The sequence below is a fragment of the Patagioenas fasciata genome, chromosome 7 (genome assembly GCF_037038585.1).
Source record: "Patagioenas fasciata isolate bPatFas1 chromosome 7, bPatFas1.hap1, whole genome shotgun sequence".
NCBI lineage: Eukaryota > Metazoa > Chordata > Aves > Columbiformes > Columbidae > Patagioenas > Patagioenas fasciata.
The window spans coordinates 12,697,146-12,720,746 of NC_092526.1; the positions used below are offsets into that span (position 1 = coordinate 12,697,146).

General features: G+C 45.6%; 1 protein-coding gene across 1 annotated transcript in view; it reads right to left on the bottom strand.

Moving 5' to 3' along the window:
- Positions 1-8,640, bottom strand: part of SLC15A2 (solute carrier family 15 member 2) — a 62,562-nt gene extending 53,922 nt beyond the window's left edge. The window contains exon 1 of the mRNA XM_071810821.1: positions 8,554-8,640. The gene's annotated coding sequence lies outside the window, so the exon portion shown is untranslated. The remainder of the gene's footprint in view (positions 1-8,553) is intronic.
- Between the last annotated feature and the right edge of the window lie 14,961 nt (positions 8,641-23,601).

Here is a 23,601-nt window from a genome sequence, read left to right on the forward strand (position 1 = left end):
TGTCTCATGGATATGGAGCCCTCCTCAGAGTCAGCAGAGAGAGAAGATGAGGTGACCGCAAGGTCATCAAGGAAAGAAAGGAAGAGAAGCAGTACAACACGAGTGAAGCTCAAATTGCCATAAAAAATCATAGACAGAGATGTAAAAAGCTTTATAAAATATTCATTCTTCCTCAGAGTTCATGCACGGAAATAAATCTGTCAAGGGAAACGTGCTCCAAGCAAATGCCACCTGGGAAATGCTGAGACAGTTTCCTGCCCAGAGTCTCCAGCATGTTAACGTGTCGAGTCAGTGAAAACAAGGCTGGACAATACTTCAGCTTATAAGAAGGTCAAGGCTATTTTCAGCCAGCTGTACTTGGTATGTGGAGCAGCCCCAGCTTACCACATCTGTCTGCCCCTAATGTTCTGTCCCTATGGGATTTCAGAAGAGCTACTTTGACCAGAGTCAGTAAAAACAAATCTGTGTTTTTAAAAAGGGCTACGTAGGAAATTTGCAGTGTGCAAGTCCAGAATAAACAGGAGACTGTAGAAAAACTATGTCTATTGGTTGCCACACAGAAATAAACCCTGGGCATGAATCACATGGGGCAACCAAGAAAGGAAGAAATTATCGTAACTGAGACTGAAGAGAGGACACCTCACTGAGACACCTTGGTGGGTATGAGGGTAAGAGTGATTTAGCTACAAGCTTGTGTGGTGGCTGTGAGGCTGACGACACTGCCTCTGGACTTGGTTGGAGGTAGCATCGCTACCAGATGCGTTCACGTCTTTCTGTTGCACCCCAGTACTACCCTCAGCCAGGGAGACAAGCAGGAACCAGCTCACCCAGCTTGTCCCCATGCCAGTGAAGAAACAGTGATTCAGTGTGGAAAGCTGACACCCTGGAGCAAACACCTCCCTCAAGCCCCTCACACCACCAAAGAGAAGGATGGATCATTACTAATAAAACCAGAATGTTTTTGTTTCAAAACCATCTCAGGGAGTCAACAGCTACTGGAGCAAATAGCCTATTTCATAAGAATTTAGCAGGGGAATAATTTAACGGAGCTCAGATAAAAGGCAGTCACCTGGAACTCAGATTTAGAAGAAATTGCTTTTTTTCTGAATTACTGGTTCAGGGGTTAAATAGGGAATATTCATCCGACTGCACTTTTCTTGCACACTTTCCTTGATCAGTGCACTAATGAACTCCAAACCAGCTGGAGAAATGCTTTCAGTCCCTCCCTCTGCCTCCCAAGAAGCAAGTTTTTTATTAAAAACCAATGATTGCTTCTCTTTTTCAAAATTAGTATCTGCAAATTTAGAGGCAATTTCAATCCCAGAACAAATAGGAGCAATTCTATTTGCAATGCTTAGGAGTTCATCCTTCTCCAAAAATCCCAAAGGTCTCTTAAATTGACAGTCTTGTAAAGGTGGGTTTAGCTTTAATTGAGTAATTGGTGTGGTTTGTTATCATTGGTAAAAGCAAAGATTTCCTCTGCTGTATCTTGGCCAGACAGGGGTGCTTCTTTAGCACCTCAGCTCAACCCTCCATGGGCTGAACTGTTAAAAAAAGTGCAGGCAACATATATCATCAAAATGCATATGAATATGTATAGATCCAGACATTTTAACACACTGTCCTTTGAGGAGGCATCATCCTGCCCAACAGCAGGTCACACACCAGGCTGAAGTTCTGGCATAGCAGCTGAAGCTGCAGAAAACCAAGAGGAGCTGCAGGACCAGACCCACAGGTATAAGAGTGTAATTCCACTGATTTCAGTGGTCTGTCACCACCGAGACAGTTTCGTGTGCCAGGGATGCAGACCTGGAGCGAAGTCCAGTTAAAAAACAAAATGTGCTGCAAGGAGTGAATAGATTTACTGTGGTGCTAAGCTGTTAGTTGGCTCATATCCTTGTGCCTCGCATTATTAGTCGAGTAGCTACAAGACCCAGTATGAGGGGAGATGTAGCTGAGAGTAAATCTCAAGAACATACATTTTCTTAAAGCCCTCTATAAGGATTTGGAATCAACGGCTAGTGAATGAGTAGTTAATGTCTTTGCTTGCAGTTAGGACAATAAAACATGTGGATGAGCATATCTGTTTGCCTGATGTCTCACTATCACGTAATTTCTATGTGCTTCACAAGGTTTCTTACTATGATTTCCTGACTCAAACCAAAAACAGAATTACCAGCTTTTTAAAATTGAGCCAGAAGCTAGGAAAAACTGGCCCTAGGGTGAATTTTATGTCCAGTGGTGGCCCCTTTGCCACCATTTAGCATCCAAGAGATAAACTCCCTGACTTTGCAGCTCCACAAAAGCTCTTTCTAATTGAATCAGGCAGATTTAGATTATACCAACTGATTTTTTCTTCTTCTTGTTTTTTGGGGGTTTTTTTGAGCAGGAAGTAGGGATTCAGTTAGACCAGTAAAAAAATGTGGGCTTGCAGGAGTAATTCTGAAGATTGTATTTATGTAATAAATGAGAGAGGGAATAAAGCTTAAAATTATTCAAATATCTAATTTCAAACATTTCAGTTGTTATAGTTAAAAAAACTGCAAACACATAGTAAAACGTCACATTTGAAATAAAACATGGCAAAAATTGAGGCCATGTTTTTCAATTTTTCAAAATGCAGGCAGCTTGTTCTGCTTCAAGATAGGAAGATTTTCTACACCTCAGGTACTCTAGTGGGGTGGAAATACGCATATCTAAGTCTCTAAGACCATTACATTCCCAGGTCTTCCAGAGTAAGAGACAACTGCATTGCTGGTGCACTTTCATGCTGCTTCTCCACCTTGCTAATGGTGCACCAGTGTGGACAAAGCTCATGCAATGGGGCAGATTATTGCCGGTGTGTGGCAATACAGGTTCACACCTCCTCAGCTGCCCCTCCAGTAAGCGCAGCTCATTTACCAGCCAGTCAAGGAGGACAAGCTTTACGGTTGTGTTTGCTGTTAGGGAAAGCCAGAGCAAGAATGATGCCTACTTGCACAGGGTGAAGACGACCTGCTACCAGCATGGTCCAGATCTGCCCCAGCCCTCCCTTGCTGGGGCAGACACTCAGAGATACCTCAGATATGTGCTGGCTGCCAAAGCAAACCTCTACATGGAGAGAGCACACACCACTGAAAACAAAGCCATGGTCACCCAAAAAAACTGCCTATGAAACAGATCTTGTGGATCTACCAAACACTGTGGATTCAGCTGGAAGGAGACTGACTCATTCCAGCTCAAATCTCAAAGGCAAGCATGTCACGGCAGAACCATTGCTTACAGTGACCAAATCCTGCTCTGTAGTCATGCTATTGAAGTAGTCACTTTCTCAGTCTCTACAACAGATCCCAGTGGTGCAGAGATTTGCCAGATGCTGGTCAGCCCCATTCATGCAGAACACATGACTCTGACCGTGCCAATAAAAGCTGTGGCAGATGCACTGGGTGGTTGCCTGAGGTAGCTGATACTGATGTACAAGCCAGCAAAGTGCAGCAGGTCTGCCCAAGTGGCAGGATGGCCAAACACATCTTTGGTAGCACAGTGAGCAGCTCCTCTTCTCCATCAAAGGCTGGACAAATGGCCTGGAGAGGGGCAGGCAAGTCTGCATCACTTAACACTTTGATGTAGAACAAGTAACAAAGTGTTTTCTTGGGCGAAAGAGTTGTTGAAGGCAACAGGCTCCCTGCTTGCTCACAGGCTAAGGAAAGTTTTGGGATCACGGGCTTGGACTGCACAGCTGTATCTGGACAGTGAAAGCAGGCTATGCATGTGGTACCTTCTGCTCTACCATATTTTTGGCTCTTGCCCCACCCCAACAGGCAGCATGGGTGGAAGTCATTTTATATGTGATGAACTAAGGTGACCCAAAAACAAGAAAGCAAAGGAAAGCCAAAACCAAGACAAAGGATTGGCTTACACAGCGCACCAGAGCCAAGCACCTGGCCCAAAGAAGGCTAGGACACAGAAGGTCACTGCTAACACTGTGTTGTTCCTGAAACAAATGTTTTTTGGCTTCAGAGCACACAACAGAATCTCACTTCATTGAACTTTTTGCTTCCAGCACGCAGTCCGAGAACGATTGTCCTCCAAGTCACTCCAAAACCATGGTGATGAGCTATCACTATCAGCTGACAGATGGGTTTGCCTCTGTGTTCTTCAACATGTGGATTGCCATTAATCCACAGACTCTCCACCCCTGGTCCTTTCCCTTTCCATCAGTTGTGGAAATCTCTGTGCTCATTCCAGCCTTGATGGGTAAGATAATCAGCCCTGGATTTCCACACTGGTATCAAAATACAATTGCACAGCCACTCAGTAGCTCTCCAGAAGCCCACCTAAAATGAGCTATTGATTCCATTTGTGTCCCCAAGGAAAAAGCAAGCAGATAAAGCCAGGCCCATTTGTCACTGACTGCAGACAAGATGACTTAAGAGACCCTGGAGACACAGCTCTCTAGGACATAGAAAGGCAGGTTGCTACAGCCATCCTACTATTACCAAATGAACCAAACTGACTAACCAACTTAAGAAGGTGCAGCCTCCTCCTGCCCCAGGAAATGGGTTATTCTGCAAACTGGAACAGGCCTAGAAACTAAGCTGTGGCCCAACCCATCCCTGTTGGTTGTGAAGGAGGCTGTTTCTACATTAGGATCTGAACTTTCACTGATGTGAACTGTTTTAATGAGGAGGGATCCAGACTGGTGAACACACAAGGCTTAACATTTAATTTGTACATCACATTACCATCTCTTGATACGCTGGCCTGGCTCTTCAGGAAAGGTACAGCTAACCTAAGCTGACTTATTGTCATCTTTCTATTCATAAAAAAAAAAAAAAAAAAAATAGACCAGAGATAGAAAGGCCAGCTATAATGTAATGCATGTTACTGCCTTCAGCTACACTGCACTGAATCTGCCATCACTGTTTCTCTCCTTCTGCTTGAAAATTGCAATGATAGCACTTTGCAACCAGCTTTCATGAGATTTTACAAAAGAGCAGTGAGATGGGAGAATGGTTTGAAGGATTACAGACAGAAAAAAACACAGGGCAGTGACTCCTATTTGAGGCAGGTCAGCCTCAGGACCTCAGCTCCAAGCATTCCCCAACACACAGCTGTGCATGCAGAACAGCTGTCCCCTGTCAGGTGGGAGCAACATGCAGCATTCAAATTGATTCATGGGTGGCCTTGTTTTGGAAGAGGATGGCAAGGGACTATCCAGACATTAAAGAAGCAGAAATATAATAATGTCTGTCTAGATGTTTAGCTGAACAGATTCTCGCAGAAGACAACAGGAATTGCACTCTTGACAAAAGTAAAGTGATGATCCTCAAATCAACTGCAAGCATAAATCCATCCAGAGTTTCCAGAGAGACACATGCAGGACATGCTGTGACTGACCCAGGCTCCTTTGGATGGATCTAGAAAACAGGACAAACAAAATCTCCACCCTTGGAAGCAATGTGGTGTGAGCTACCACCACATTGCTTATCTGAGACAGTGCAGCTTGGGAACAGAGTCACGTGGAGCAGCAAGCGTTTCCATGCCATTAGAGCCCTTGAAACTTCAGCGCAGCCAGATCTCAATAATTTTTTTCAACTGTTTAAGCAACTTTGTCAAGAGAATGGGAAAATAAAACTTGCTGCCCTATGTTTTTGATCCCTCTTGAAAGCTTTAAACCCAGAGCTTTCCAGAGTCACTCTTCTCTCTGCACCATGTGCTGGTCACTGTATCACACTAAGATACAAAGCCACTTCCCCGGTCTCCCTCACTTCTCCTACAACTGCTCACAGCTCAGGGCAGCCTGGGGTAGAGGGGAGAGGACAAGGCACAGCTGAGGGACTTCAAGTCTGTCACCGGAGCAAGTCCTCCATCCTCACGTGAAATGATGCCACTTCCGAACACCATTCACCCAGTGGCTGTGCCTCATATCACAGAATTTTCTCCCCATCATTCTCCCTCTCCTCTCCCAAATTCCCAATACACATCCAGACAGAAAACATGCCACCACACTTTGAACACCACCCCAGTCAAGCTTTTCTTTTTCAGCTGCCTGACTGCCATCCGCAGCATAGCAGGGCTGCCCATTTGTAGTATTCAGCACTCTAATTCATTGACCTTTTACACATTATAAGGAATTGTCTATTTCCTACCACTGTAGCCTATTTTAAGTAATTTTCTACAAGTTCTGTTCATTCTTCTGCTTGCCTAAGGAAATATAAAAATTTACACCTATTGTAAAAGCATGAATAAAAGCTGATTGCAGAAAGTAAAGACAATAATGTGCCCATAATACTAACTAGCTCACTTGCACTGCATTTATGTTTAAAGGAAGAATTGTCTGATCATCAACAGGGTGTTGATTTAGATTGCTGCTAAAATTACCACTGTGAAAATAAACCCACTTTTATTGCATTAGTACAGGGAACAGCTATATACATTCTAAACTTCTGTGCCTGTTATTGCTGGTGATCAACCTCTTAATTATTAAGCCAAATAGGTAATGTGGCAGGACATGACATATTTGCACTTGGGATTTTTTTTTAAGAGGTTAAAATTTACAAAATAAAAAATCAACATGGAAATGGAAAAAATGGAAATCAGTGAAGCTGGTAACAGAATCAGGTAGACAATTTGTGTTGTTCTCCGATCAGGCACTTTAAGAAGGCAAATTGAGGAAAATACTCTAAGACTTAAAAGATTCACATTTTACCAGTTATGTACAGACTTCTGGTGTCACTGGAGTCTTTTGGGTTTGGGGAATGCTTTTTGCACTTATATAGTGCTATTGACCCAATATAACAGAGAGAAAGAACTACATTCCTTACTCAGATGTGGTCACCTTCAGCAGTAGCCATATGCATTGTGATTGTTCTTTACGTGGTTCTCTGGTGACCTGATACTTGAGATGCAGGACACAAGTTTTCTTCGGCAGCCATGCCACCCTTCTCAAATTCATGTATCTCTAATCTCAATTATGTAATGGTTAATCACTAATAGCAAAGTACCTCACAAGTGGATGCACAGAGGGTTGTGTGCATTCTACATGTGGTTTGCTGGGTAAACACTACCCCAAGAAACAAAATGGGAAGGAAACAAACAGATAGTTGTGTGGATCTCCCCAGTGTCCAGGTGCCATCACTTTCTGATAAGTGGAGAATATTTAAACTGGAAATTCATCTAGATGCATTCGTCCTTTGGTTTCACCTTTCACCCTTCAGGATGTATTCACTCAAACTACTCAACAAAGATACCAAGATCTGCTCTGGCTGTTAGCAAATTATGTGATTTGGGGACAGTTTCTCATTCAGCCAAGGGGGGGTGTGTTGGCAGCTGGGCGCCAGGGCAACCTGAAACATACCCATTGGAATCACTTTTATGAATCATTTACAGAAAACACATTTACAGATGAAAAGCACATTTAGTTGAAGAGCATTTCCTCAGTCAGAAGTTACTTCAATGCACTGATGGGGAAAGATTTGAAGAAGACTCAGGATCCAGTTCTTTTCAGCACAGCTTCGTTATGAGATTTGCATAGACTGCTTTCCAGTTGGGCGATGCAGCCATTGAGGAGCACTGGTCTGATTGACATTTCAAAATAGGTGAGATCATGTAGATTTAATAACTGATCAGAGAGATTTCTAAGATAACCCCCCCGCCAAAGTAACAGAGCCACCAGCTGACAGACTTTATGAAAGAGAGAAAATCCCGTAATTCAGCCTCTTTCAGTGCATGAGAGATGCCACATGGGGAAAATCAGGTTGTTAAGGTACTAAAGCAGCACTTCTGTTTCAATTCTCAGCTGTGTCTCATCTTCCTGTCATGATCTTAGGCAAATTACTTGGCCTCCCATAGCTTCAGTGCCCCAGCTTTGAAATGGGGAAGATTCTGCTGCCTTGGTTACTTTGCTTTTAAAGAACTTCAATGATCATCTCTTTCTGGGGGTTTGTACACTACCTAACACATGCTCTTTGTGGCTGTTTTGAGGGGGGAAGCTCCATCCTTTCTCTACTATTGTAAACACCACTAACTAATAATCATTGAAAAAATTTCACTGTATCTATATAGTTCAAGAGGAGAGTTCTCATTTCCAGGCCACAGAAATGAGCAGGACAGACTGTGTTCTTCATGCCTTCATCAAAAGGACTTCAGGTGGTTCTCTGGGGGTTAAAGGTTTTCAGCCATCCTTCCAAGGCAGTTGCCTGTGGAGTCTTCAGCCCAAAAGAGCAAAGACCCTCCAGGTCTTTTGGGACTATGAGAAAAAGAAATCTTCCTTTGAATTGAGGAAATCTTTAGAGAAGGGACTTCAGACTTCCAGTGATAAAGGAAATAAAAAGCATCTGCACTGACAGCTCCAGTTAGGAGCAAAGAGGCACAAAGGGCTTTGAAAAACAACCAGCCTTTCATCTTCAATAGCAAGCTCAACAGCTCTGCACCAGCTGCTCTGTAAACAGTATAGCAAGGGAAAGCAAATCATTGGCACCAAATGCATTAAACATGGCAGTGTCTTCAGGTGACATATTTTGCAAACTTCCCCCTTACAAGTTATGCCATTTCTTAAATCTAAAGGATTACCTGCTGTATAGCAGCAGAATCAGTCTTCCGGGCAACTTCATTACCCATGTTTCTTGCCAAGTTTCCCATAATGCAGGCAGACAGTTTGGTTAAGGGAACATCAAATGGAATGTCTGGTGACTTGGGTTCATCTCCTGTCTCGGCTTCACATTTCCTGAGGGACCTTCAGCAAATCACTTTACCTTTGGGACAAGCTTTCCCCTGGAAAAGGAAAGGAACTGTTCTTTTATCTTGAAGCAGGCAGTCCTTTATCACAATCATTTGCAACCTTTTAATGACTGTGGATCCGTAAGAACTTTTTCAGGAGACAGGTAGACACTGCTTGGCAAACTAAAACCTCCTGATAACAGAGTGACTTTTCTCAGCTCTGGACCACAGAGGAACAGTGCAGGAGCACCCAAAACCTTGCATATCACAGGGTGAACTGATTTCAAAGTGGAAGGTCTCAAACAGCAAGTAAGGGAAAATAGGGCCTAGATTTGGCATGCTTTAATTTAACTGAATCACCTCATGTAAGCTATAAAGCACTACCAGCAAGGGGTTAAAAGAAAGTACTGACAATCTCCCTACAGTATTTTGGGTGCTGAAACAGTTAAACACACTCTGCATCTATGTACATGTATAGGAATGGATTGCATCCTCTGAGCAACATCATTCTTGAGATCTATTAACACTGAAGTGACATTTTCTCTAATTTCCAACTCTGTTTCTATTAGGAAAACTATGTGAGAAATAAAGAACAAGCACAGTTAGCAACATCTGATCGTCACTTGTTATGCCTGTGGCAAGGCATGACAACACTCCCACCTTCCCATTTTCTCCTCATGCAGAAATCTACTGGGATTCTCATGACTTAAACTTCCTAAACCTCATTTTGCTAACAGAAGAATAAAAATGCTAGACATTTCCAGAGTGCATCAAAGCTTAACAGTAAGATGATATACATAATACATCTGTACTGCTTAAAAAAACACTACAGGTTCTTTAAGTAACTCTCTGACTTTGTGGGGAAGCAGCTGAAGAGTGTTCCTGCAACTGAGTTTCCCAGTTGACGATGGTAATTCAGAATCACAACCAACAGTGGACAAATCCCACTGAACACCTGACACCCACTGCTGCTGAGCCCTAAAAGGTCCCATTTTTGTAGGCTGCAGCTCCTTCTCACCTGGCACATGACAGTCCCAAGAAAGGCACCTGATAGTGCGCAGTGGAGTGTGTTTGGAGCTCTCATGTGCCCCTCATTCTTTGCCAAGCTGTCATCCAAAAATTTCCTCAACAGCAAACATCAGCCAGCTCTGCCACATCTGGTTAACTGGTTGTTGCTAGGCCAGATGCTTTCCCCTCCACTGAGCATGGACAGGTGGCTTCTCAGGAACTGCCTTCAGAAGAGCACAGCTGTCTCACTGTGCTAAAATAGGCACTTTAATTTGTTCTCCTCACTTCGACCAGTGAAATAGCATATGGCCTTCTGCTTTCTTCTTCAATTTGCTGCAAAGCAGCCTCAGGGTTTCAGGAGACAGCATTTGATGATTGCGCTTGTAATAAACCCGAACACACGTCCAGCTGGTATCTGTACACTCTCTAACCATTCCAGGATGGGGAACGGCAACACTATATCCCACATATCCTCAGGGCTGTAACTCACGTCTTCAGAGCAGGTAACACTCTTGGCTGAACCCTAGGTACTGCACTGCAGAGAAATTATGCTGGCAAAGTCCTCTAGCAGTTTAGTTGCTATTAAATACTTGGGAGGCAGGGGCAGGATTTGTTCCCACTCAGTATAGCCTTAAAAATTTTATCTTCTTCCTTCAAAGTCAATTCCTGAAGCAAGTACAGCCCATGGAAAGCCAATGTTTTACACACCCTGCTGTGATGGGTCCTCATGACTTGAAGAGCTTCCTTCAGCCAGAGGCAGGACACCTTCAAATGGGGACCACAAGCTCTCTGGTAGAGAGCTAAGCTCCTTGGACCTGATGGGATTTGCCTTTCTGTTTTAAGGAAACAGTATGAAGATGTGGCATCATGTGACTAGAGACAGCCACTAGTTTAATGGTAAAGGCAAATCTCCTGCCTCAGTCTCAAAATCAACCTCCTTTCACTCTCTGGGAGTAGCAGCCCCTCATGCAGGGACAGCCATAATGACACAAACATCCTTCCTCACCTCTTCTCTCCCCTTTGTAGACCAGCATTACTATCATATTATTAAAAAAGGGAAACGGAGGCACGGAGCAAGGCAGCAACTTGTCCACAGCTGCTGAGGGCATCAGAAACAGCCAGGAGGCTCCATGAAGTGCTGATGTGTGGGCAGCATCTGTTTGCCTACAGCAGCCTCAGAAAGTCAAGCTCTGTGGCTGGGAGGATGGTTTTTTTGGGTATCTATCTATATGAGGCCTGAAGAAGAGCAGAGTGACCAAAGCCTGATCCTCAACAGGGTTAAGGACCCCTGCCAGAGCCCACCTTCCCCAGGGATAGTCAACAGGAGCAAGTCTGCTCCCCATTGCCTTGGAGGCTGCTTCCCCCAGTCAGGCAGAGGATGGGGAGGGCTCTTCCCTGCTCCCCCAGCCCGGCCTGCTTCTTTCCACGGCACAAATGACCTCAATTCAAGCTGCTGACACTTTTGCTCGGGGTGTTTCAGAGCTTCGTTATTTGTGAATGCCTTTTTGTGTAGCGTCACTGGCACCAGCACAGCTTGTTCCCAGCCTGTTCCAGCAGCTCCCCGATGACTGAGGTGACAGCCTCAAAATGAGGCATGGGCTCTGAGCAGGTCCTCAATGGGGTCAGGGAGAGACAACAAGCATCCTGGTGGATCTTCCTCCCTTTTCCAGTTTCCCCTCCCTGTGCTCCTCCATGCACTCAGCCTTAATTGCTGCTCTTCAAGAGCTCAGTGCAGAGAGCTGCTTGCTTAAAAACACACATACAAGTTTGTAAATCCCCAGCAGCAGGCTGGGTATTGACAAAGTGCACAATACTGGGAGAAAGGCAGCAGAAATGGCTGGGAGGCTTCTGGGACTGATCTGTGAGAAAGAGATGTAAATAGACTAAACATCTATATCCTGACTAAGTAGTGGCCAGGCCTGGGGCAGGGAGCCAGCTGCACGCAATTGGGATGATAAATGCTGCAAGGGACAATCCAGTATATCCGCATTTACCATGAGAATCCTATAGTTAAGAAAAGGAGGCTTCTCCTGTGAGGTTGCTGCATAAACTGGCAGACGTGGACCAGTACCTGAATTGCTCATTGCCCTCTCCACATACAGTCTGGAGCTAATGCAGGCTCAAGTCAAGGAAGGGAGCAAGGTGTGTCCTGAATCAACTTCTCAGCACAGAGATGGGATGGTGAAGGGGTGGGAAAGAAAAACAAGAATAACTGAAAAAGAAGAGCATTGCCAGGATGGTCAGGAGCCTGCTTCCAACTGTGGCCAAAGGCTCAGGGAAAAGTGCAGGAAGAGGGCAAGTGACACATTCCCAAATGCTCCTCCAGCATCTGAGTTTGCAGCTCAGGTGCTTCTGCTCCAGGGGATATCAATGATAAAGACATCGCAGGAGGGAGACCAGAGCAGAGCAAAGTCTCCTGAGAGCTGAAATCCCACAAAAGAATGCCAGGTAGGTGGAGCTCCTCTGAGAGAACACTGCTCTCTATATATGAGCAGTATCACCTATTCAAAGCGAAACAGCCACAACCTGGGAAACAGGCCTTTCTACAAAATAGCCAATATATGATACTGTTCTTAAAGATATTTCATGTTTGAAGGATGTCAAATGAAGCTGTTAGACATGTTCTCTCAGTCCCACATAATGTGGAGAATTGCCCCCATGGCTGACACATGAGCCGTTTTGCACAATATCTGCTTTCTGCAGGGTCTCACCCAGGGCAGTGGCTCTGGCAAGATGAGCTTATGTTTCAACGGGGCTGTTCTGCGCGTGCACACTGACACATACATAATCCAGCTCTGCTGTGTATCTGTCAAACCCTCGCTGAATCTGCAGGCACAGCAGCACTCCCAGATTTCTATTTACAAATCAAACCTTCCTCACTGCCAGAATGGGAATTACTTTTTTCCAACAACAATAAACATCATTTATTGAACATTGAACACAGTTATCAATGTTGGCTAGCCCTGGCTGCTCAGGAATAAAGACAAGGATCTTTCACACACCCAAGTAGGAGGTCCAGTCCTGACTATTCTGTTGAGAGAGGACAAAGCTAAAAAGCATTCTCAGAAAACCACCACAATCAGCCAAGCTTGTTCTTGCTGTCAAAGGCTAAATTTTCCTATTTATGATGCACAACATGAATGTCTTCTTTTTCTATAGAGTGCAATATTTGAATTTCTCTGTTACAATTGACACCAAAAGCTACTTGCAAAATCAATGGAAAACTATTAAAAAATAGGCACTTCAAAATCAGAGCAAAATAATTCAGGCCAAAGCTCAAGAAAACAGTTTATATCATTGCTACAATAAAAATCAGACTCCCATTGCAAAATACCTTATGTTTTTTGTTTTGCCCTGACAGTGTTAACAAATAAATCTATGCAATTGTCCTACTGGTAGGTATCTGGAGGGAAATGCAGCTAAGCAGGTACTCACCAAGTCTGTTGTCGTGGAACATGGGTGATGGGACGCAGAAGTACCGGAAAGCAGCCCACAGTTAACCTTCTGAAGCAGCATAGATCCAAACAAGAAATTGATGCCTTCATTATCCTCAAACCATTGAGGGAGAAGAACGTTCAAACAGTACAGCAGAGTCTGCAAAGTTTAGCCTTGAGTATCAGCAACAGAGCCTTCTGACACAGGCAACCCCTCCAACAGATGTGCACACCACTAAGCACCGAAGTGACAGACTCTGGTGTAAAGAGACACGTGAGGTCAGGCACAAGCCTGGGGATGACTGGGCTCCCAGGACTGTTCCCCCACTTTTGCCATCACAAGCTTCTGCACAGAGAAACCAGGTCACCAATACAATGAGTGGTGAAAAGCGACCCAACGGGTATCAACTCAGACAAACACAGGAATGAAGGACACTCTTTCCTGATCCCAGATGGGTGCTGAGTGACCTTCAAAATCAAACCAGATCAGGGTAAAGGAATGGAGCCTCATGACTGGGGCAGGATGGACAGATGCATCCCTGCTGCTGGTGTTGGTGCTGCCTTGTATTTCATTTCCCTGGTTTTGCTTTGCTCTCCTCTTCCTATGACTATTACACATGATCTAACTTCTTCCCAGTTTGACTGCTTTCAAGCCATTTCTTTTCCCACTCTAACATCCCCAGCTGCACAACTATGAGTGGGAAAGGTAAAACCCCAAGGGACTGAGTTAGAGTCATGGTCACACATATTGCTGTGCTCTCACATTGCATGGGATGACTTTCCAGCACATTAGAGGTGTTGCTGAGTTACAGTTTTAGGACTGTAAGAGTCTTACACGCTCCATTTTATGGATTGAAAAGTCACAGCCCATAGTGCCAAGGGAAAGAAATCTTGTCTTCTTTTTCTCCAACATGATCTTTCCTTAGTACTTCAGTTGCTTATTGTTGTTTTTCACTTTCTTTACCACTGAACTTGTCCACCCTGCACCTGCACTGGACTGAGCAGACCCATCCTGAAGTCAATCACAGTGAGTCATTCAACTCAAAAGGCCCACATTAGAGGTCAGGCATGAGTAAATACCGCTCTGAAGGGTTTTGCATTTAGGCACAGGTAAGTGTTCGTCTTACTGGAAAGCTGCTTTAATTCATTGTTTTCAGCTAAATAAACTCAAGGGCACAAGGAAGCCACTGACACAATGGAGTGCAGGAAATCTTCAGCACATAGCAGAGTGGCCAGTACACAAATGCACTGTAACTCATTCAAGTGCTGAGGCACTGTCAGCTGAAAATTACTATATCATTACACTTTATTATTTACAGGTCTTGAGTGCTCTATCTGGGAAGACAACACATTTAATCTGGTCATTTCTCATGGGTAAAGCCCAAGTTCTGGACTCAGACAACAGCCTTCGTGACAAGGGAAGACAAGAGTTTTATACCCTCCTCCATAAAACATCGTGTAGGGAACATAGACAAATACCTTTCTCTGACACGTAAGTTACAGGCTACAGTGTTGTTCAACCTGTGAAACAAGATGAGCGATTCACCCCCAGCCAAATCAAACCTCCTTAAACCAGAGAGCAGCTGGCAAAGCCCAATAAAGAGGGAGCTAAAGACACCAGAGATCACCTTGCATTGGAAGCTCCTTCCTGCCTCTCTCTCTGAGACTGATCATCTCAGCTTCTTGGAGAGATCAAGCACCAGGGATGTTAGCACCTCGCACCAGTCACCTCTGCCAAGGGATGATGAGAAACCAGCCATATCACATGCACTCCACAGGGTATGCAGAGGATACCGAACATGAGCAGCCCTCCAAGGGGTCAGCAGGCATATCTCACATCTGACAGCAGAACACTAGTCAGCAGGAGATGTAACAGATTGATGTCAACAGTAAAACTCTGGGCACAACAACCAGCAAGGTAGTGATACCAAACAGTGGGTAAGCATCAAGGCTAATTCCAGCTACTGGACTCCGATAGATAAAGTGCCTACTTTATGGCTACCCTCCAAAGTGCTCTGGCAATCAGGCTCTTGGGAGGCTGATTGCTGGCCCTCACAGGGATTTAATACAAAGCCACACAGTTTTATAAGCAGAGAACCTGGAGCTCATGGCAGGAGCAGGCCTGAGTCTGCAGTGGGATTACAGGTTCCAGCAGCTGTAAACCAGATATGCATGCTGCATTCAAAGCACCACAGACATTAAAAGGAAAGTGGACTGCTGTAATTTCAAGCAGGGAGTCATTAAAAAATATATACATATATATATATATATTTCTGATCGTTATTTTTCCCAGATATAAATAAATTGATCTAGTCTCCATCCAGGAAGAGCAGGAAAATGCTGCTTTGTCTGGATTTCAGGAAGAGATTTAGCAGCTTTGTCCCTGAAATCAAAGGGCATGTCAGAGATCATCCAGACATGAGATGAATGAGTGGCTGTGCCCTCCCACAACACCGGTTCAATCAGGCTCTTCCCCGGTGACAGTTTGGGTTAATTGCAAGGGTCAACACCTGAGCTCAGGGCAGCAAGCACTGCTCAGAACAGCTTTCACTGACACTCTCCTGTGGCAGAGGAAATCTATTTCCTTTGCCTGAACACAAGGGATGAGCTCCCACTAAGGCCAGCAGATTTCATAGTCAATGCATGTGATGGGCTGGACGGAGTAGGGAACAACCAGCCGTGAGTGTTTGATTCCTAGATCTCTTCCTAGCAATGTCAGACACCAGCTGCTACACCTCAAAGCTCTGGGACCTTGTCCTTTACATGGTGGAGCAATGGGATTGGGTAAGCAGCAATGTCCAGATGTTGGAGAACTCTGCTGAGCCTCAACAGTTGTTTCTAAACACAGATCCATTACATACCTCTGCACCTCAAACCTCAGTGTCAGTCACACCATGGGGGTAAAAGCCATGTGCTAATAGAGGACCTAGAAAAATGGAGCCTCAATCTCCACTTACACCTCTGTGCGTCATGCAAGAAAAATGCCAACAGAGTACTCCTCCAGGACCAGGTTAGGTTCAGAAACTGGAAAAGCCAGTGGCACACAGAAGGGAGCCAGGGAGGAACTGGTGTGGAGCAGATGTGAAGTGGCTGCCCAGGCCAGCATAGCTCCAACATACATCTCCAAACCAGCTGGCCAGGTGCCAAATTCCTGATGTTACTGAAAGCCCTGGGCCCTGTAGGGTTGAGGGAACAGGTAGTTTGGGGGCAGTTCACAGGGAAGGAAATCCTTTCTTGTAGCTGCCAGCCTGACCTGCATGCTCAGGAACACATTGCTCAGCTGCTGTGGTCAAGAAAAGTTACTTTCTTCCCTTACAAGGGAAATCTGAATGCAGTTGAGTGGCTGAATGCAAGCAGCTCCTTGTGGCCCTAAACTGTGAAGGATGGCACTGAGAAACTCAAAGTGATGCACAAAGAGCAGTTCAACCAACATTAGAGCAGGAGGAAAAACAAAGGAGACCAGAGCCTACTGGTTTCCCAAGGCAACCTGAAAAAAGTCACATCCCAGGGCTGTGCCCATGTGTTGGGCTACATGTCAGGGAGTGGTGGTGACACTTGGCTGCACATGGGCACCAGCTGTTCCCAACACTGGGTCACACAGGGAGGCAAACACAACTCCTGCCTGTGGTTCAGACAAGGGTCTCACCAGACCTTAGGGCCACTGGATGCCACTGGTCACACAGTATCACAGTATGTTTGGGATTGGAAGGCACCTCAAAAGATCATCTAGTCCAATCCCCCTGCTGGAGCAGGAACGCCTAGGTGAGGTCACACAGGAATGTGTCCAGGCGGGTTTTGAGTGTCTCCAGAGACGGAGACTCCACAACCTCCCTGGGCAGCCTGTTCCAGTGCTCTGTCACCCTCACTGAGAAGAAGTTTCTTCTCAAATTTAAGTGGAACCTCTTGTGTTCCAGCTTGATCCCATTACCCCTTGTCCTATCATTGTTTGCCACTGAGAAGAACCTGACTCCATCCTCGTGGCACTCACCCTTTATATATTTATAAACATTAATAAGGTCACCCCTCAGTCTCCTCTTCTCCAAACTAAAGAGCCCCAGCTCCCTCAGCCTTTCTTCATAAGGGAGGTGTTCCACTCCCTTAATCATCTTTGTTGCCCTACGCTGGACTCTCTCCAGCAGTTCCCTGTCCTTCTGGAACTGAGGGGCCCAGAACTGGACACAATACTCCAGATGGGGTCTCACCAGGGCGGAGTAAAGGGGCAGGAGAACCTCTCTCAATCTACTAACCACCCCCCTTGTAATACACCTGAGGATGCCACTAGCCTTCCTGGCCACAAGGGCACAGTGCTGGCTCATGGTCATCCTGTTGTCCACCAGGGCCCCCAGGTTCCTTTCGCCTACACTGTTCTCTAATTTGTAATTTCCCAACCTATACTGGAACCTGGGGTTGTTCCTGCCCAGATGCAGGACTCTACACTTTCCCTTGTTAAATTTCATCAGGTTATTCCCCGCCCAACTCTCCAGCCTGTCCAGGTCCTGCTGGATGGCAGCACAGCCTTCTGGCGTGTCAGCCACTCCTCCCAGCTTGGTGTCATCAGCAAACTTGCTGATAGCACACTCAATTCCCTCGTCTAAATCGTTAATGAATATATTGAATAATATTGGCCCCAGTACTGACCCCTGCGGCACTCCACTAGATACTGGCCTCCAACTGGACTCCGCACCATTGACTACCACTCTCTGGCTTCTCTCCTTAAGCCAGTTTGCAACCCACCTCACTACTCTATTGTCTAAACCACACCTCCTCAACTTAGCTGTGAGGATGCTGTGGGAGATTGTATCAAAGGCTTTACTGAAGTCAAGGTAGACCACATCCACCGCTCCGCAATCATCCATCCCTTCCTGCTTGCCTGGACCAAGCACACAGGGCCCTCCCGCCAGGTAAGGGCTGATGAAGAACCAAGCATTACAGGTCTGCTGCTGAGAAAGAAATCCAGGCTAACCCTGGCTACCCTCCAAATGCAATGCCTGCCAGCAGGTGAAGATCTTCCTCCAGGAATACACTAATTGTCGAGAGATTTGTATTTCAAGGCAAATCAAAGCCCTTAATCATCTCCCCAGCTACACACGACCCAACTCTCACCTCCCAGCAGCCCTGAAGGTAGATGATCCAATCACCCTGAGGACGAGACAGGGAAGAGAAGCAACCAAGCTGGGAATTACTGCCCAGCTTTGCCTCTCCCCATGGGTGCCTGAACACCCACAAGAATGAGGGATAGGCACACTTAAACTCTCCAGAACTAGGCAGCAAAATCGTGATCTTTCCGCTGTAGATGAGTCACTTCCAACTGGGTTATTAAGTTATTACATTGTATTATTATATTAACGTCATTGCTGTTTTCAGGAGAAGATAAACCTAATTTTAATCTGCTCTTAATTGAAAGCTTATCAAGAGACTGGCTCCATTCCTATGCAGTGAGACAGCTTTTTTTCTTCTTTCCTTTCCTCTCTCCATACACTGCACTCTGTATGCTGATGAAAAGAAACATCTCTATTCATTAGAGAAAAAGCAGCTTGGAGTCAATCAGGCCTGTTAACCTACAGCCTGGGCTGTTATCACAGATCAAGCCTTTCCTAACAACAAAAAACTCTTGGGGGCTGTGGTTTGGTGGCTTGTTGCAGTTCGCTGTTCATTTTTATGTTGGGGTACTTGGCAGTTTCCATGAGAGGAAGTGAGAATATTAAAGATATTTAAGCGGCTCTGGGAGAAAGTTAAGTATATAATGCAAGGGGACTGCGCAGATTTTAATTACAGATTCCCCCAAAAATCCATAGAAACTCTGATTAAACTCGTAATTACTTTTAAAGAAGTGAATAAGCAGTCAATAAGATGAACAGCAGTCTTTCTCCTTCTTTCTTTCTCCCATGAGCAAGCTCCACACTGATAGCATGCTGCAGATGTATTATCACAGGCAAGGTTGCTGGAGACCAAGAGGGAAACATTTCTCTAAAGACTCTTTCGAAGGAACTTTTTGTGACATCTTCAATACCAAGGCTGGCCCTAAAATCAATCTGGTCACATCAGCAAAGGATGTACCCGTTGACTCCAGTTGTAACTTCATTTTGGAATATTACATTGACTTTTCCAATGGAGCTCTGCCTCCCCACGCAAGCGCTTCTGGCCTCCAGGGGGCTGTGGCAGGGTGTCACTCCTTGCCTAGCCCAAGTGATGCTCGTGGAGACACAGGCCTTGTCCCAGTGGGCTGGAGCTGGTATTCCTGGCTGTGTTTTACTTACAACCTTCCCAAACATGTCAAATCACCACACTGAGCAACTTCACTTATCCCCATTCTGTCAGAGCACAGAGCTGGCAGCAAACCTCCCTGAGAGCCCTGACTTAAGGTCATGGCTTGGCCATAGCTGAAGATGATGTGGGCATCTCTGTGCTAGGCAGAGCATAAATAAATACTCTGATTCCAAGGCAAGCTCTTACACAGTGGGAAAAAACTTCTCAGTCCCAGACCTGTGGGCCACGTTTCAGTCCCTCCAACCAGGCCCAGCCCTGCAACATGGAGGCAGCCAATTGTCTACTCTCATCCAGAAAAACAGAAAAGGTTTCCCAGTGAGGCTTTTTCAGGTCTGATGCGCAAACATGCTGGATTTGCAAACAAATTTCTTCTGAGCTCAGCTGAAACACACAGTAAACTACAACCCATGGTCCTCAACCCCCTAGGATCACCCCTCTCTTCCACAGCTGTCACTTAGCCAGAGCTTTGCTAGAGTTGCACCAGAGCAAGACATTCCTGCTTGCTGCCTCCAAGCACAACAGTGCTGTAACAGTAGAGATACCTCCCCTAAAGTAATCCAAAGTCTGCAGGTGGGACCCACTCTAAGCTGGTGTACAGCAGCAAGACATGCTGAGCAAGCAGTGACTGTTCCCAGGGCACAGCCATGCTTCATCTTCCTGTCTTCTCTTCCAGCCATTACTGTTTGTTTTGCTGCCGCCAATACCCATAACTTTAACTCTGCAAATAGCTCTCATTTCGCTGTCTCAAAACAGAGAATGTGAGTGCTTCTAGGGGGTCAGCTGTGCCTGCGTTGGAGGGCTCTCATTCTTCATCTGCAAATATCACCACACTCTGCTTCTCACCAGATTTTTCTACATTTTCCCCACAAAGAAAACTCACAGCTAGAAAAATCCTCCTCCTAAACCACTGCCAGCAATTTTCCAGCTAAAGCAGAGGGCTGAGAAGCAGCCCCCCAGCTGTCAAGGGGTAGTAACCACCCATCTCCCCCATCCCTGCCTGCAGTGACAATGCAGTTTGTATTCCATTATTTGGCCAGAACTGTCCTCACTTTATCTAACTGTATCACAGTATCACAGTATGTTTGGGATTGGAAGGGACCTCAAAAGATCATCTAGTCCAATCCCCCTGCTGGAGCAGGAACGCCTAGGTGAGGTCGCACAGGAATGTGTCCAGGCGGGCTTTGAATGTCTCCAGGGAAGGAGACTCCACAACCTCCCTGGGTAGCCTGTTCCAGTGCTCTGTTACCCTCACTGAGAAGAAGTTCTTTCTCAAATTTAAGTGGAACCTCTTCTGTTCCAGCTTGATCCCATTGCCCCTTGTCCCATCATTGTTTGCCACTGAGAAGAGCCTGACTCCATCCTCGTGGCACTCACCCTTTATATATTTATAAACATTAATAAGGTCACCCCTCAGTCTCCTCCAAACTAAAGAGCCCCAGCTCCCTCAGCCTTTCTTCATAAGGGAGATGCTCCACTCCCTTAATCATCTTTGTTGCCCTACGCTGGACCCTCTCCAGCAGTTGCCTGTCCTTCTTGAACTGAGGGGCCCAGAACTGGACACAATATTCCAGATGGGGTCTCACCAGGGCGGAGTAGAGGGGAAGGAGGACCTCTCTCGATCTACTGACCACCTCCCTTGCAATACACCCAAGGATGCCATTGGCCTTCCTGGCCACAAGGGCACAGTGCTGGCTCATGGTCATCCTGTTGTCCACCAGGACCCCCAGGTCCCTTTCCCCTACACTGCTCTCTAATAGGTCATGCCCCAACCTATACTGGAACTTGGGATTGTTCCTGCCCAGATGCAGGACTCTACACTTTCCCTTGTTAAATTCCATCAGGTTATCCCCCGCCCAACTCTCCAGCCTGTCCAGGTCCCACGGTTTTTATCACTCACAAACCTTTCAGACTAGTCCCCAAATCTGAAGAGACCTTAACCAGAGGATGCAGATGACCTCTGGTAAAATTATTAGTTCAAGATTACTAAAGCCGTGTTGTGCAGTTGGTATGGCACCTGACAAGATGGGGTTCTTTGCTGGGTGGGAACTTCCAAAATTATTTCTATGGCAAAAACCCTTGAAAAAGAAAACACAGCTAAAGTAGTAAGGCCATAGGACATGGAAAACCTGATTTGGTTTTTGGCAGAAAGATGCAGCGGGGTCTTCAAGGGGAGAAAAAAAATCCCAAGAGGACACTTCATATCAAGAAGGGAAGGAGATTTTGAGGTGCATTGGAGATCTCAGTTAATTCCTAAGCCTTGAGGCAAGAGGACAGGAGCAGAGAGAAAGAGGTTTGGAAAGCGAAGGAGGGAAGGAGTTTGTTCTGCAACCATGGCTGGGTAATAAGGCATATGTGGCTTCCAGTGACAGTGTGAGAATTTACAGTATAATAAAGATATATATGGCCATTTGGAACAAGCTATTTCTAACATAAAATGACTCTGTATATTGATTGCCCGAGGAATTTGTACAGAACGTTATTTCCAGGCATATAACTGAGTATATTATTTACTCACCATAAAAGCTGGATAAATGGCCAGGCTCCAGGAGGGTGTGAGGCAATGGTAGTTGTTCACTGACAGATGAATGGAAGGAGGTTTGAGCGTGGCAGAGAATGCCAGGATACTGGGACCTATACCACCTAGCCAGCAGCTTCCACAATTCACTGAAATGTGTAGATCAGGTTTATCTGCTTGCTTTTCAAAAAAGTGATGCCACTTTCAGGCTCTCTTTGAGAAGGCAGGAGCCCAAAATATAGGAAAAAACATGATTTGTCCTCTGGTGCAGCACTGAGGCATGAGGAGTCTGAGGCCAACAAATCCAGAAAGCAGAAGGGTCTGAAGCAGAGCAGGCTCTTATACAGCAGCATGTGAGAATCACCTGAGGCTGCCAACCATAGGCACCCAGCTAGTTCTCACATCAGTCCCTTCATGGTGAGGGAGGGACGACAGCAGCAGTTCAGCCTCTGCCTTGCTTGCCACGAGCCCAGGGCCAGCCTGGCCTGAGGCAGGTCCCCTCAGCAGGTGTGAGAGCTACTGGCTCATTTCCAGCTGGATGGAAGTGCCTGAATGGCATCCTATGGCATTCAGAAAGCTGACCCTTTCAGATCGCTGTTCCTCTTTCCAAAAGGACCCATGGCATACTGGTGTCCAAAGGGAAAGGGCTTTGCAGGCTTTCTTGTCTCACCAGCAGACCATAAACTTGAAAGCATTTCCCAGGGAATGTGATGGGCACATCAGCTGGGAATTTCCTTTGAAAGCAGTAAAAGGTTGAAGGAAGAAAGAGGCTTAAAATGAGGGGAGGAACAGAGGAATATCTTTTGGCCTCCCAGCAGATACACAAACAGTAAGGCCATCCCAGAGATGGGGAATTCAGCAAAGTTTAGCAGCTCTACTGCAATTGTATTTAGACTATTGATATTTTTGCCTCAACTTGTGAAACAGGTGAACAAACAACACGGTCATCTTGAGCACTCTCCTCCCCATCTCCTTGCCCTTCACACTCCATCATCATGTCTTGTGTAGGCAACACCAACTCCAGACTGAAATCTCCTAGGCAGGGACTGCATCATTTCCATATTGTTAAGTATTCAGACTGTCCTAGCAGTTACATACAGAGACCCAGAGGACAGGCCAGACAGGTGAGGGGGTCTTGACTTATGACTTCAGCTTATCAGCAAGTTGCTCTAATAATGAAAATAAAAACTCATGTCTGTTGAGCTGTGAAGGGCTGTAAAACTGGCTTTACATTTAGCACACAGCCAAGCCACCATAGCAGCCGAGCATAGAAAGAGGCTGAATATTCCCGTACTCCTGCTGCCATCTAAAGGAAATTTCTCAAAAACGTTCTGAAACATTCTGGCGTAAATACGTTCATGTTTCCAGGCTAGGGTGGACTTCTAACTGAAGAAAGATCCATTTGGAACAAGGAATATTAGAAACAGAATATTTCCATCTCCAGGATTCGGCTCCAGTGTCCTGGCAGATTTCCTGCATCACCATGATTGCAAATGGATAGGATCAGGGGGACTTCTGCCACCAGCACTACAAGGACTGTGACTGTCTTGATGGACACGATCTAAGGTAGGGATGTCAAACTCATTTTCACCAGGGGATACCTCAGCCTGGCAGTTGCCTTCAAAGGGCCGAATGTAATTTTAGGACTGTGTGTATATATATATATATATATATGTA